General features: G+C 43.9%; 1 pseudogene; it reads right to left on the bottom strand.

Annotated features, from left to right (window-relative positions):
* LOC118650489 overlaps window positions 1-15,069 on the bottom strand; it is a 31,738-nt pseudogene extending 16,669 nt beyond the window's left edge.
* Between the last annotated feature and the right edge of the window lie 357 nt (window positions 15,070-15,426).

Raw genomic sequence — 15,426 nt, 5'->3', positions numbered from 1 at the left:
CATGGTCATATCAATTGATGCAGAAAAAGCATTTGACAAAATCTAACACCCATTTTTGATAAAAAACTCTCAGCAAGGTGGGAATAGAAGGATCATACCTCAACATAATAAAAGCCATATATGACAGGCCCACAGCCAACATCATACTCAATGGACAAAAACTAACACCATTTCCCCTAAGGACAGGAACAAGACAGGGATGCCCACTCTCACCACTCCTGTTCAACATAGTCCTGGAAGTATTTGCCATTGCAAGTAGACAAGAAGAAGAAATAAAAGGCATCCAAATTGGAAAAGAGGAAGTAAAACTGTCTTTATTTGCAGATGACATGATATTATACATAAAAAACCCTAAAGACTCCATCAAAAAACGAGTAGACTTAATAAAAGAATTCAGCAATGTAGCAGGATAAAAAATTAATGCCAAGAAATCTATGGCATTTCTATACACCAATAGTGAACTTACAGAAAGAGAGACTAAAAAAAAAAACAATCCCATTTACCATCGCACCAAAAAAATTAAGGTACCTAGGAATAAACTTAACTAAAGAGGTAAAAGATCTCTACTCAAAAAACTACAGGACGTTGAAAAAAGAGATAGAGGAAGACATAAACAGATGAAAAACATAAAATGTTCTTGGATTGGTAGAATCAACATCATTAAAATGTCCATACTACCCAAAGCAATCTTTAAATTCAACGCACTTCCCATTAAAATACCAATGGCATATTTCACAGACCTAGAATGAACTCTCCAAAAATTCATCTGGAATAAAAAAAGACGCTGAATAGCTACAGCAATCGCGAGAAAGAACAAAGTAGTAGGAGGGATCTCAATACCAGATATCAAGCTGTATTACAAAGCCACTGTTCTCAAAACTGCCTGGTACTAGCACAAGAACAGGCATATAGATCAATGGAATAGAATAGAGAGCTCAGAAATGGACCCGAAACAATATGCTCAATTAATATTTGACAAAGGAGGCAAGAACATACAATGGAGTCAAGATAGTCTCTTAATAAATGGTGTTGGGAAAATTGGACAGATACATGCAAAAAAATGAAACTAGACCACCAACTTACACCATACACAAAAATAAACTCAAAATGGATAAAGGACTTAAATATACGATGGGAAACCATAAAAATACTAGAAGAATCCAAAGGCAACAAAATCTCAGACATATGCCTAAGCAATTTCTTCACTGATACAGCTCCTAGGGCATTGGAAACTAAAGAGAAAATAAACAAATGAGACTACATCAAAATAATAAGCTTCTGCACAGCAAAAGAAACCATCAACAAAACAACAAGAAAGCCCACTGCATGGGAGAACATATTTGCCAATGTTATCACCAATAAGGGTTTAATGTCCAACATTTATAGGGAACTCATACAACTTAATAAAAGGAAGATAAACAATTCACTCAAGAAATGGGCAAAGGACCTAAATAGACACCTTTCAAAAGAGGACATTCAGAAAACCAAGAGACATATGAAAACATGCTCAAAGTCGCTAATCATCCGAGAGATGCAAATCAAAACAACAATGAGGTACCATCTCACACCTGTCAGAATGGCTATCATCAACAAATCAACAAACGACAAGTGCTGGAGAGGATGTGGAGGAAAAGGAACACTTGTGCACTGCTGGTGGGAATGGAGACTGGTGCAGCCACTATGGAAGACAGTATGGAGTTTCCTCAAAAAACTACAAATGGAACTCCCATTTGACCCTGTGATCCCACTTCTAGGAATATATTCTGAGAAACCAGAAAAACCAATCAGAAAGGATATATGCACCCCTATGTTCATAGCAGCACAATTCACCATAGCTAAGATCTGGAAACAGTCTAAGTGCCCATCAGTAGATGAATGGATTAGAAAACTGTGGTACATCTACACGATGGAATACTATGCTGCTGTGAAAAAGAAGGAATTCTTGCCATTTGCAACAGCATGGATGGAACTGGAGAGCATTATGCTAAGTGAAATAAGCCAGTCAATGCAGGAAAAATACCACATGATCTCACTCATTCATGGATAATAAAGACCATTATAAACTTATGAACAAAAATAGATACAGAGGCAGAGCAGCCTCGAACAGACTGTCAAACTACAGCGGGAAGGCCAGGGAGGGTTGTGGGGCATGAGGGGAGGGTAAGAGATCAACCGAAGGACTTGTATGCATGCATATAAGCATAACCAATGGACATAAGACACTGGGGGGTAGGGGAGGCCAGGGGATTGTCAAGGGTGGGGGAAAAAAAGGAGACATATGTAATACTCTTTATAATACTTTAAGCAATAAAACAATTTAAAAAAAAAGAAAATCCCCTAAAATAATACTTAGGTATCTTGTTAAACAAAAATAAAATATGTGCAGGATCTGTATACTGAAAGTTTTCAAATGCTGATAAAGAAATAAAAGAATATCTACATAAATGGAGAGATATACTGTGCTCATTGGTGGGAAAATGTAAGATAGTAAATATATCAATTCTCCCTAAATTGATTTATAGGTTTAAGGTTATTCTTATAAAAACTAGAGGCCCGGTGCATGAAATTCATGCACGGGGCAGGGGGGTTGCTCCTCAGCCTGGCCTGCACCCTCTCCAATCTGGGTCATCCCTCTCACAATCCAGGACTCTTGGCTCCTAACCACTCACCTTCCTGCCAGCCTGATCACCCAAACTGCCCACCACTGCCGGCCTGATTGCCCCCAATGACCCTCCCCTGCCGGCCTGGTCTCTCCCATCTGCCCTCCCCTGCTGGCCTGGTTTCCCCCATCTGCCCTCCTTTGCTGGCCTGGATGCTCCCAACTGCCCTCCCCTGCTGGCCTGATTGCCCAGAACTGCCCTCCCCTTCCGGCCATCTTGTGGCAGCCATCTTTGGCGGCCATCTTGTGAGGTTGTGAGGTCATTGTGCAAGGGTGCGAGGACCACCTAGGCTTTTATTAGTATAGACTAGAAGCCCGTTGAACGAATATTCACGCAATAGGCCTTCCTTCCCCTGGCTGCTGGCACCAGTTTTCCTCCAGCACCCAGGACCCAGGCCTTTGGTCTGGCCGCAGCAGAGAAGCCAAGCCTCGAGGCTAGGCTTCTCCATTGCAGCTGCAGTGAGGCTTGGTTTCTCCACTGCACCCAAGCCTCTTCACTCTTCAGTCTTCAGTATTCAATCTTCAATCCAACCAGAGCCTTCAGTCTTTGCTCTGTGCCTGTGTCTGCAAATTAACTGCCATCTTTGTTGGGTTAATTTGCATACTCATCTGATTGGCTGGTGGGCATAGCGGAGTGACACCAATTTGCATGTTTCTCTTTTATTAGTATAGATACTAGCAAAACTTTTTGGTATACATTGACAATCTTATTCTAAAATCGACACTAATAAAAGAGAAAGATGAATATTGACCATACCTTTGTGACACCCACCAGCCAATCAGGAGTGAGTATGCAAATTAACCCAACAAAGATGGTGGGTTAATTTGCATACACAGGCACCAAGCGGCTAGGGGCAGGGTGGCTGCTTACATGTATGCCGGCACCAAGTGGCCTAGGTCCCGGGGATGGGTGTCCTTGGGACCCAGGCGGCTCTGAGCCTGTAGGCCCATGCAGAGGCCCCAAGCAGCTGGGGTCCCGGAACGAGCCCTGGGAACTCTGGGCCTACATGCACAGGCGCTGAGCAGCCAGGGGCGGAGCAGGAACACCCTCCGCATTTCCATGGCGGGCCTGTGGGCAGTGCTCATGTGCCGAGCGGCTGGGGCACTCCCACTGCCCTGGCCGCTCCTGGCCTACCCACATAGGTGGCAAGCAGCCTGGGTCCCAGGGATGCCACTGGAGGGTCAGATCCTGTCAGCCCAGCCGGAGGCAGGGGGCTGAAGTTCCCAGTCCTTTGCGTTTCTGCAGCCCCTGGACCTGCAGCGAAAGCCAAGAGAGCAGGGAGCACCAGGAATGCTGGGAATCATAGTTCTGGTGGCAGATGCATTGTGTGATCTCCTAGACACTAGAGCAAAGTGAGCCTGGAGCAAGTTACTGTTGCGGGTGGGGATGGAGGGAAAGAAAAGGTGAGAGACAAGTAAAGTCAGAGTGTCAAGGAAAAATTAAAAGGAAGATATCCTGCAACTTCTATGAAATCTCTACCAATGGAGCAAATAAAAAAAGACCTCTACTATTCTGTGAGCACCAGACCAAACTGGGTTGGAGTCTCAGACAATTCGCTCATAGGATTGCAAAGACAGACAGAAGCTTCTGGATTGGAGAGGGCTCCCCTGAGGGCTCCCAGATTGGAGAGGGTGCAGGTCAGGCTGAGGGACCCACTCCCCATGCACGAATCTTCATGCACTGGCCCCCTAGTGTATATATAATAGCTAAATTAACCTTGATAAAAATAAAAAAAGAGAGAAGAACCACTCTGCCTGCTCTTGAGGCTCACTGTAGAGCTCTAGTAATCAAGACAGGTGGTGGTATTGGCAGAGGGATAGGCATATACAACAATGAAACAGAATAGAGAACCCAGATGTAGACCCATACAAATGTGCTCCTTTGATTTTTTTGGGAAAAATGCAAAAGCAATTAAGTGAATAGCTTTTTCAACAAATGATAATGAAGCAATTGGAGTATCTATAAGTAAAAACAACAACAAACAATCAAAAAAGTAATCCTCAACCTAAACATCAGGCATTATACACAAATTAATTAAAAATGGATCACTAACTTAAAAATAAAGTGTGAAAATATAAAACTTTTAGAAAAAACTTAGAAGAAAATATTCAAGATATATATATTCAATATATCATTGTCAAGATAGGCAGAAAGGCCTTAGACTTGATTTCAAAAGTGTGATCCACAAAAGGAAAAACGGATCAAATAGACTTCATAAAAATTTAAAAGTTTTACTATGCAAAAGACCCTGCTAACAGGATGCAAAGACAAGCTGCAGACCAAGAAAGAATATTTGCAAACCACATATTGACAAAGAACTAGTATCTGGACTATATAAAGTTATCTGAAAACTCAATGGTAAAAAATACCAGAAATAATCTAATTAGAAAATAAGCATTATAGGTGATTTATAGGCAAATACATATATGAAAAGATGCTCAGCATCAATAGCTATTAGGGAAATGAAAGTTAAAACAAATGAAATTCCACTCACACCTATCAGAATGGCTAAAATTAAAAAGGAAAAAGAATGGTGACAGTACCAAATGTAGTAGATAAAGCTGGGTTACTCATACATTGCTGGTAGAATTTAAATGATACAGCCACTCTGGAAATAATTGGACAGTTTCTTATAAAATGAAATATTCAATTACCACATGTTCCAACAATTTCAATTTTTTGGCATTTGTCCCAGAGAAATGAAAATGTACACTCATACCAAAATGCATACTAGTACATAAATGTTTATAGTAGTTTTATTTGTAATAGATCCAAAGTGGGAAGAATCAAATGTTCTTTAATAGGTAAATGGTTAAACAAATTGTGGTATATCCATACCATGGAATATTATCTATAATAATAAAAGCGTAATATGCTAATTAGACCAGATGTCCTTCTGGACATCCTTCCAGATGACCTTCCAGATGAAGCCGGGGCTGCAAGGGAAGCCCAGGTCTTGAGTGCCTGCTGGTGGCCAGAGGGAAGCCCAGATTCCAGGTGCCAGAGGGAAGCTGGTGTCGGGGTAAGAAAAGCCTACTCTTGCACTAATTTTGTGCATTGGGCCTCTAGTTAGACTAGTGGTTCTCAACCTTCGCTGCACATTAGAATCACCTGGGAATCTTTTAAAAATCCTGATTTCTGGGCCTCATCCTCCAGAAATTCTGTTTCTTTGTTACTAATGTTGTGGCCTCACTTCATAACAAAGAAACAGAATTTCTGGAGGATGAGGCCTAGAAATCAGGATTTTAAAAAGATTCCCAGGTGATTCTAATGTGCAACCAAGGTTGAGAATCACTGAGTTAGACAATAAAAAGGAATAGACTGTTAATTCACACAATAGCTTGGATAAATATCAAGTGAATTATACTGAGGGAGAAACAACAATATCAGAAAGGGTTACATACTGTATTAATTTTCTGTTACTCCAGTGATGAATTACCACAAACCTAGTGGCTTAAATAACACAAATTTATTATCTTACAGTCTGGATGTCAGAAATCCAAAATCAGTCTCTAAAGCCTTAAAAATTCATGATGTGTACAGGGTTGCTTCCCTCTTGGAGACTCTGAGAAACTCAATTTCCTTGATATTTTTAGCTTCTAAGAATGTTGACATTCTTTGCCTTGTGACCTCTTCCTGGTATCCCTCCAACCTCTGTCTCTGTCACTGCATCCCTGCTTTCATAACTCTGATCTCTTGTCTCAGTCTTATCATGTCTTTTATGATTATACTAGAGGCCCGGTGCACAAAAATTTGTGCACTTAGGAGGGGTGTCCCTCAGCCTGGCCTGTGCCTTCTTGCAGTCTGGGACCCCTCAGGGGATGACCATCTGCTGGCTTAGGCCTGCTCCCCGGGGGATTGGGCCTAAGCTGACAATCAGACATCCCTCTGGCAGCCAGGCAGTCCTCAGGGGATGTCCACTTGCTAGCGGGGAGCAGACCTAAGCTGCAATCGGACATCCTTAGCGCTGCTGAGGAGGCAGGAGAGGCTCCCACCACCACTGCTATACTGGCAGCCATCAGCCTGGTTTGTGGCTGAGCAGAGCTCCCCCATGTGGGAGTGCACTGACCACCAGAGGGCAGCTCCTGCATTGAGCGTCTGCCCCCTGGTGGTCAGTATGTGTCTAGTGACCAGTCATTCCCAGTCTTTCTGCTGTTAGGGTCAGTTTGCATATTACCATTTTACTATATAGGATAGAGACCTGGTGCACGGGTGGGGGCCAGCTGGTTTGCCCTGAAGGGTGTCCTGGATCAGGGTGGGTGTCCCCCTTGGGTGCCTGGCCAGCCTGGGTGAGGGAATGATGGCTGTTTGCAGCCGGTCACACCCCTTCAGGGTTGGGGTTTCCACTGGGGTGCCTGGTCAGCCTGGATGAGGGGCTGAGGGCAGTTTTCAGGCTGGCCGGTGACTGAAGCTCCCAGCCTCGCCTTTTTTTCTTTTTTTTTTTATTCTGGGATTTATTTACCTTCTATAATTGAAACTTTGTTGCCATCACTGGAGCTGAGAGCTGGCTCCTACTCGCTCCAGCTCTGAAGCCATGGCCTGCTGAAAGCAGGTATCTGGGGTTTGTTTAGCTTCTATAATTGCAACTTTGTTACTTTTGGAGCTGTTGCTTTCGGAGCTTAGAGCTGGGCCACGGCAGGCAGGGAACCTTGGCTTCCTCCATCACTGGAGCAAGCAAGCCTCCTGCTCGCTTCAGCTGCGTGGCTGCCGGCCACCATCTTGGTTGGGTTAATTTGCATATCATGCTGATTAGCCAATGGGAGGCATAGCGAAGTTATGGTCAATTACCTCTTTGCCTATTATTAGATAGGATTATAGATTGGCCCCATCCAGATAATCGGGAGATTATCTCAAGATCCTTAGCATAATCAAATCTGTAAAGTATCTTCTACTATGGAAGGTAATGTGTTTACAGGTTCAAGGGATTAGGATGTGAACATCTTTGGGAGGCCATTTTTCAGTCTGTCACCTAGGCTGCTTGATTCAATTTATATAATATCGTTGAAATCTCAACATTATAGTACTGGAGAACAGAGTAGTGGTTGCCAGGGTGAGGGAGAATGGGTAGGTGTAGCTATAAAAGGGCAACATAAGGGCCCTATGTGGTGTTGAAACTGCTCTGTATCTTGATTGTGGTGGTGTGTACACACACACGCACAAACACACACACACACACACACACGTGAGCATAAGTCAAACTGGACAAATTCGAACAAGTTAAGTGAATTGTATCAATGTTAATATCCTGGTTTTGATACTTGAACTATGGTTAGTGAGATGTTATTTTTTATTAAGGGAAACTAGGTAAAAGGTAAATGTAATCTCTATTTCTTACAACTGCAAGTTAATCTATGATCATCTGGAAATAGGAAGTTTAAAAAACAAAATAAAACAAAAAAACTCAGAAAGTCATACTTACTATTGTAAAAATATAATAATACCTTTGGTTGGATTCCAAACCCATCTGGTCATCAGAATTATTTGGGGAAATTGTAAGAATACAGGTTCCCTGACCTCCATCTCTAACACAAGTGATTAGAATTTGATAGAATAAAGGCCAGGAATCCCCTCCTTTAAAAACTTTCCAAGTGATTTATTATCAACGAGGTTTAGAAATCACTATATTATATGATTTGCTGCTTTTCTCAAAACAGTTTTCATGTGGTATTTTTAGTTTACATGAAATTTCAAGAAGCACATAGGTCCAACTTACCAAGATGACAGTAGAAGAATAGATAATCCCTCCCCACATAGTCTTCAGATGGAGTTATGAATAAGACTAGGGAAAAACTGAGTAAGAATGGAGAAACATGAGATATTGGGTATACAAAATTATCAGGTTGACAATTCATGTCTGAATTAACCTACTAGAAAGATGGCTGTTTTGAGGTTCTCCCTAGCAGGTGGTAGAGGGGAGCTGTTGCTTGAAGGAGAACCCTAGCAAGGCAGAGGTAATAAGTGTGGATATTAAAGGGACACATTGATTAAAGAACCAGATGCTCAGGGTTCTGCTCTGAATGTGCAATGTACTTATGTTATTGTGCATGATTATTTGAAGGCTCTACTTATAGCTGTGAGAGTCAGGGTATAATGAGAACCTCCATTTTAAGATGCCAAATAGGTGAGAAAACCAAAATAGCCAGATACAAGAGCTGGAGAGGAGAATTGATATAATGACGAAGGTAACTTGAAATTTTATGAGTGAAAAATTTTAGAGTACTTGGGTGGGAGCCAATAGAAATGTCCGTTAAAAGATAATGTGGGTCTATTGTGCCTGCTGACATAAAATAGGTGTTGTATGAATAAAGTGAGAACCCTATGATTTATGAGCTGACACTAACTCATTTCAGTTAATTTGGAAACTTCCCCTAAAAAGCAGGACCTGTGTCCTATCCACAAAGTTAATGATAAAAAAAAAAAACCCTGATTGGGGTAAATTAAGATAAATAGGCAATTAAAATTAGATGAAAGGACAGTGTACCATATTTCTACACAAGTTTGAATATTGATAATAACCAGATACATGCTAATTGTTACTTTCCTGATTGCTGCTCATTTATCTTAACACTAGAGAGGTCTAAGATCCAGCTGATATTTGAAACTTCATCAGAAAACCCGGTGTGGTGGGATTACCTATCGTATTACCCACCTTAGGCCGCATTTGCCCAATGTTCCTAAGGGTAGAGGGAATAGGTCTTATTAGTCCCTGCTCCTGCCTATATCCCTCCATTGGAAAGGCAGCCAGGTGGAGCTACAAGAGATGCTCCCCTATTCCCACCAGATGCCCATCACTTAATAAAGGGACACCCTTCTCTGGCATCATTTCCCTAGAACCATGGTCTCTGCAAGTATAGCTGTAGTCACTGACCATCTATGGAGAGAAATTAAGACTTCTGCCAGCAATATCTATTAAGAAATTAAGTGACAGTAGATAATATTCATTGTCGGAATTTAATGGATTCTGGACCACAATCTACTGTAATGTACCAGCCTCAGGGTATGTAATATTTGTTAATGTTCTTTTTATTAATAACACTAGAGGCCCAGTGCACAAAAAATTGCAAGAAGGCACTCAGCCTGGCCTGTGCCTTCTTACAGTCTGGGACCCCTCAGGGGATGACCAACTGCTGGATTAGGCCTGCTCCCCAGGGGATTGGGTCTAAGCTGGCAGTCAGAGATCCCTCTGGCAGCCCAGGAGCCCTCGGGGGATGTCTACTTGCCAATGGGGAGCAGGCCTAAGCTGCAATTGGACATCCTTAGCACTGCTGAGGAAGCAAGAGAGGCTCCCGCCACCACCGCTGTGCTGGCAGCCATCAGCCTGGCTTGTGGCTGAGCAGAGCTCCCCCTGTGGGAGTGCACTGACTACTGGGGGCAGCTCCTGCATTGAGCATCTGCCCTCTGGTGGTCAGTGTGTGTCATAGTGACCAGCCATTCCAGTTGTTCTGCTGTTAGGGTCAATTTGCATATTACCCTTTTATTATATAGGATAGAGGCCTGGTGCATGGATGGGGGCTGGCTTGTTTTCCCTGAAGGGTGTCTTGGATCGGGGGGGGGGGTCCCCACTGGGGTGCCTAGTGAGCCTGGGTGAGCGGCTGATGGCTGTTTTCAGACTAGTCAAGCCCCCCAGCGTGGACCCTCACCCCATGGGGGTGTGGCCAGCCTGGGTGCAAGGCTGAGGTCTGTTTTTAGGCTGGCCACACACCCCCAGTGACCGAAGCTCCCAGCCTCTCCTCCCCCCCGCCCCCCCCAGGATTTATCTTCTATAATTGAAACTTTGTAGCCTTGAGCGGAGCTCAGTGCTCATCAGGGCATGTGGGAAGCTTGGCTTCCTCCATCGCCGGAGGCAATCAAGTCTCCTGCTTGTTCCAGCTCTGTGGCCGCCGCCATCTTAGTTGGATTAATTTGCATACTCGCTCCTGATTGGCTTGTGGGTGGCTTCAGCATAGCGGAGGGACTGTTAATTTGCATGTTTCTCTTTTGTTATATAGGATTTTCTTTAAATATGTTATAGTCAAAGTTCTTGAGAAGGGAGCTGTTGCTATTTTATTGAGCTATTGAGAAAAATTGACTATTTGGGGGGGGGAGCAGAAGTGCATGACTTTGGGAAGATAATCTAAGTCTATTGTGTAACTCAAATGGAATGGGAGTTGCATGAATGGGAGTGAGCAATCTACAGCCCATCAGCAGGCCCCATTAATATACAACTGGGGAGGTGTCTCAGTTCTGCTTTCTGGTCCTCACAGGGTGGGGAGGAAACAGTTTTCTCCCAGTGAATACTGGGCTTGGATAAAGGGCATTTTAGAGAGCAATTGTCTCTGTGGTTAAATCCTTGATATTAAATCCACACTTCATGGAAAGAGATATGACTTATTTGGTGAGGATCTTCTCACTGTCAACCCCCATCCTATTCTAAACCCTTTCCTATACCTCCTTATTACCCTTATTTAAACCAAATCACTGGTCTGGTCTGAAAGACTACAAGAATCCAGCATTTCACATATTAAGATCTAATCTTTAATGACTGGCAGATTTTTAGTGTTTCTTCATTTAATTCTGTGGATCAGACCTTTCAGATCTTTGGGGCATGTACTTTATGTACACTACACATTGGCATGCCCATGTCATAACACACTAGAGTGGAATGCCGAACCATTAGTCAGCCAGCTGAAAGGTGTAAAGAATTTAGGTTATTGCTGGATATGCCTACAATTTCCTACAGGTGAGCAATTCATACAATACTGTACTTAAAATTCCAATACCATTGTGTTCAGGAGTTTAGTAAACCTTTTGGGATCTAAGCCAACCTAACTCTCTCATACCTGCCCTTTCATATCAAAAGGATAAAGGCCAACACTGTCCTTCTATAGTCTTAATGTTAGCTTTTCTTTTCCTGGGTCAGGGACTTTCCCTTGGCCTAAGAAGCTCAACCCAACACCATCACCCCAATCTCACCCAACATCTGTACCAAGTGCCTTGGATGTGAGATAACATTTAATTAAATCAGTAAAAACTTGGCTGTGATCTGAAACACATATGAATACAAGGATTGTGTCTCATCCACCTGGATACTATAGGATTAATGTGTTGAAATAAGAAGGGAGATTCTGTGACAAAGATCAGATAAACCATAAACACCACAATTTATTCCTCCCTGGGGATGTTTAATAGACCAGACCAATTATTCTGTTGCTCTGGTGTTTTAATTCCATGTCAGTAACAGAGGCAGAGAATTAAATAGGTTTTCAGTGACACCTCAAGTCCCTAGCTAGTTCCCCACATCTAACTCCATTTTCTAGTAAATGGCTGGTTTATATATCACCACAGTTGCCAGGAGCTACTTTTTTCATGTCATTTCCTGATTATAGGTACTTGCATTCTGTAGAGCTTTCCAAATGTGTGTCATTGTTGTTGTTGTTTTCAGAGAGTTGTATATCCATTATAGAATAGCCCTGTCAAGGGTATAAAAAATACCTCTTTTGAATGTATAGAATATCATCTTTTAGGTGTGAAATGTTTAATAGTATGTGTAATAGTATGCACTTGAGGGCACATGCTTTTGAAAATTGATCATGGAATTCTCTCTGGGACTTGTCAATCTAGTTTATAAGAGGTCCAAGTTGATGCAACCTATGTAGGGCTTACAGTAACTGACCAGAGAGGGTGGACACTAGGCAACAGCAAGGCCCACTACACCTGGCCTACTTCTCTCAGACTACCACCATACTGTCCTTCACCAAATATTTTTTGTGTCAGTCTGCTCCCAATGACCTCACACATATAGCACTGTCCCACTTATCTTCTCTTATATTATTTCATCTTCAAAATTGTCCATTTGCTAACATCTACACTAATAAAATACAAAGATGCTAATTGACCGCACCTTCGCTATGCCCCGAGCCACGCCCACCAGCCAATCAGAGTGACTATATGCAAATTAACCCAACCAAGATGGCAGCTGGCCGCCATGGAGCTGAAGCAAGCAGGTGGCTTGGTTGCCCTGGTGATGGAGGAAGCCAAGCTTCCCACCTGCCCTGGCGGGCTGTGGAACTCCGCTCAAGGCAACAAAGTTTCAATTATAGAAGATAAATAAATCCCAGATACCAGCTTCCAGCCAGCCTCCACTGGGAGCTTGGGTCGCTGGGGGGCTTGGCCACCTTGCAAACAGTCATCAGCCCCTCACCCATACTGGCCAGGCACCCCAGCAGGACCCCGCACCCTGAAGGGGGTTTGGCCAGCCTGAGAACAGCCCTTAGCCCCTCACCCAGGCTGGCCAGGTACCCCAGTGCGGACCCCCACATTGAAGGGGCTGTGGCCAGCCTGAAAACAGCCATCAGCCCCTCACCCAGGCTGTCCAGGCAACCCAGGGGGAACCCCCACCCTGAAGGGGCTGTGGTCAACCTGAAAAAGGCCATCAGCCTCTCACCCAGGCTGGCCAGGCACCCCAGTGGAGACTTCCGCCCTAAAGGGGCTGTGGCCAGCCTGCAAACAGCCATCAGCCCCTCACCCAGGCTGGCCACACCCTCATGGGGTGAGGGTCCCCGCTGGGGGGCTTGGGCAGCCTGCAAACAGCCATCAGCCCCTAACCCAGACTGGCCAGGTACCCCAGCAGGACCCCTCACCCTGAAGCAGGTGTGTCAAGCCTGAAAACAGCCCTCAGCCCCTCACTCAGGCTGGCCAGCCACCCCAGTGGGATCCTCCACCCTGAAGGGGCTGTGGCCAGCCTGTAAACTGCCATCAGCCCTTCACCCAGGCTGGCCAGGCACTTCAGTGGGGACCCCCACCCTGAATGGAGTGTGGCCAGTCTAAAGACGGCCCTCAGCCCCTCACCCCGACTATCGAGGCATCCCAGCGGGACCCCCACCCTGATCCGGGACACCCTTCAGGGCAAACCAGCCAGCCCCTACCCATGCACCAGGCCTCTATCCTATATAATTAAAGGGTAATATGCAAATTGACCCTAACAGCAGAACTACTGGGAATGACTGGTCACTATGACACATACTGACAACCAGGGGGCAGATGCTCAATGTAGGAGCTGCCTCCTGGTAGTCAGTGCACTTCCACAGGGGGACCTCTGCTCAGCCACAATCCAAGCTGATGGCTGCCAGTACAGCAGTGTTGGGAGCCTCTCCCACCTCAGCAGTGCTAAGGATGTCTGACTGTAGCTTAGGCCTGCTCTGTGCTGGCAAGAGGACATCTCCCAAGGGCTCCCAAGCTGCCAGGGGAATGTCTGACTGCCAGCTTAGGCCCAATTCCCCGGGGAGCGGGCCTAAGCCAGCAGGTGGTTATTCCCCAAGTGGTCCCAGACTGCGAGAGGGTACAGGCCGGGCTGAGTGACTGCCCCCCCCCCTCCCGCCCCGAGTGCACAAATTTTTGTGCACTGGGCCTCTAGTGCTTTATAATACCATAACTTCCAAATGCCTGCTTCTTTCTACCATCAACACCCAATTCAAATTCCTCTTCCTCATTCATTTAATAAATATTCAATTGACATGCTAGAGTTTAGGTACCTACTGATGAATAAACAAGCATGCTCTCTGCCCTGTGGAACTTATAGCCTATTGAGGAAGTCAAACAATTAACTGGAATACAACCAAATAAGAAACAAAGACTGAACAATGAGAAGAATAATAGGTAGAACTTACTTAGAGAGGGTGGTGACATTTAAGCTAAGACATGAACATTGAAAAGAAGTCATGTGTACTTTGGTAGAGAGAGTAGGGACAGAATATCTGGCAGACAGAACAGCATATGATGTGATTTGATGTACACTTTAGAAAGCTACCTGTGGACAACAGATGGGAGAAGGACAGAAAATTAAGTGGAGAGACCAGTAGGTGACCGTAAAAGTAGTCTGAAAGAAAAGTGATGGATGAGAGGGTAGCAGTGAAAATGGAGAGAACTGACAATGTTGGATTGGATATAAGGTGTGAAGGATGGGGAGGAGCCAAAAATAGATAATTCCCAATCAATTTAAGCCTCTATCTACTCTTTTAGCCTAGTACTCAGTAAAGATTAAAATATATTTGTTCCTTTTCTATTTTCTCTGAAGACATAGCAATTCTATACACTGCTTGTTTGTCAGTAACTCAGGTTATAACCTGTGACATCTCTTTCACTGTTTTTTAATCAAAGATACAGGAAAATATAATCAGATAAACACAAAAAATGTATAGAACATTTCATCCTAGGAAACAGCCCACATTGCTCTTTGAAGAGATGATAATCTCTTTCTGGGACAGCAAGTTCATAATCACTATAAGGAAGCATCAATTATAATATCTATTTTTTTAAATTTCATTTGGCATTATTTTCTTGATTAATTATATACTTACATTCTAAGGTGATATTAATTTTTGGTGCTTTTTCCAAAGGCTCAAGGCATATTTCATTCATAACACTTACTCATGATTATAGACCAGAAAGTAAATAGTAGAATTGCACTGGTGGGGAATATAAAGAGGCTAAGCCAGAACTGTGTGTCTGGAATGGATGAGCACATTGCAAGGGTTCAGTCAAATATTGTCACAGTCTGACTAGTTCACACAGCAGAAGCAGAGGAGTCTGTTGGAGGTTGCAGAGAGGGAAAAAGGTAGATGAGCTGCTAAAGGAGGAAGCCAAGTGAATATTGTTCCCCTTCATCTGAGGGTCAGTTTGCTTAGCTAGAGATCTCAGGTCAGACTATACTAGCCTGTGGTTTCCTGCACAACTCCTGGAGGCCTGAGAGCCTAAAGATGTCAGGTGGACTTGTAAATGGCTCAGCTAG

Source organism: Myotis myotis, unplaced genomic scaffold, assembly GCF_014108235.1.
Source record: "Myotis myotis isolate mMyoMyo1 unplaced genomic scaffold, mMyoMyo1.p scaffold_m19_p_3, whole genome shotgun sequence".
NCBI lineage: Eukaryota > Metazoa > Chordata > Mammalia > Chiroptera > Vespertilionidae > Myotis > Myotis myotis.
The sequence above is the reverse complement of the archived record's forward strand: the minus strand, read 5'-3'. Positions and strand labels throughout refer to the sequence as shown.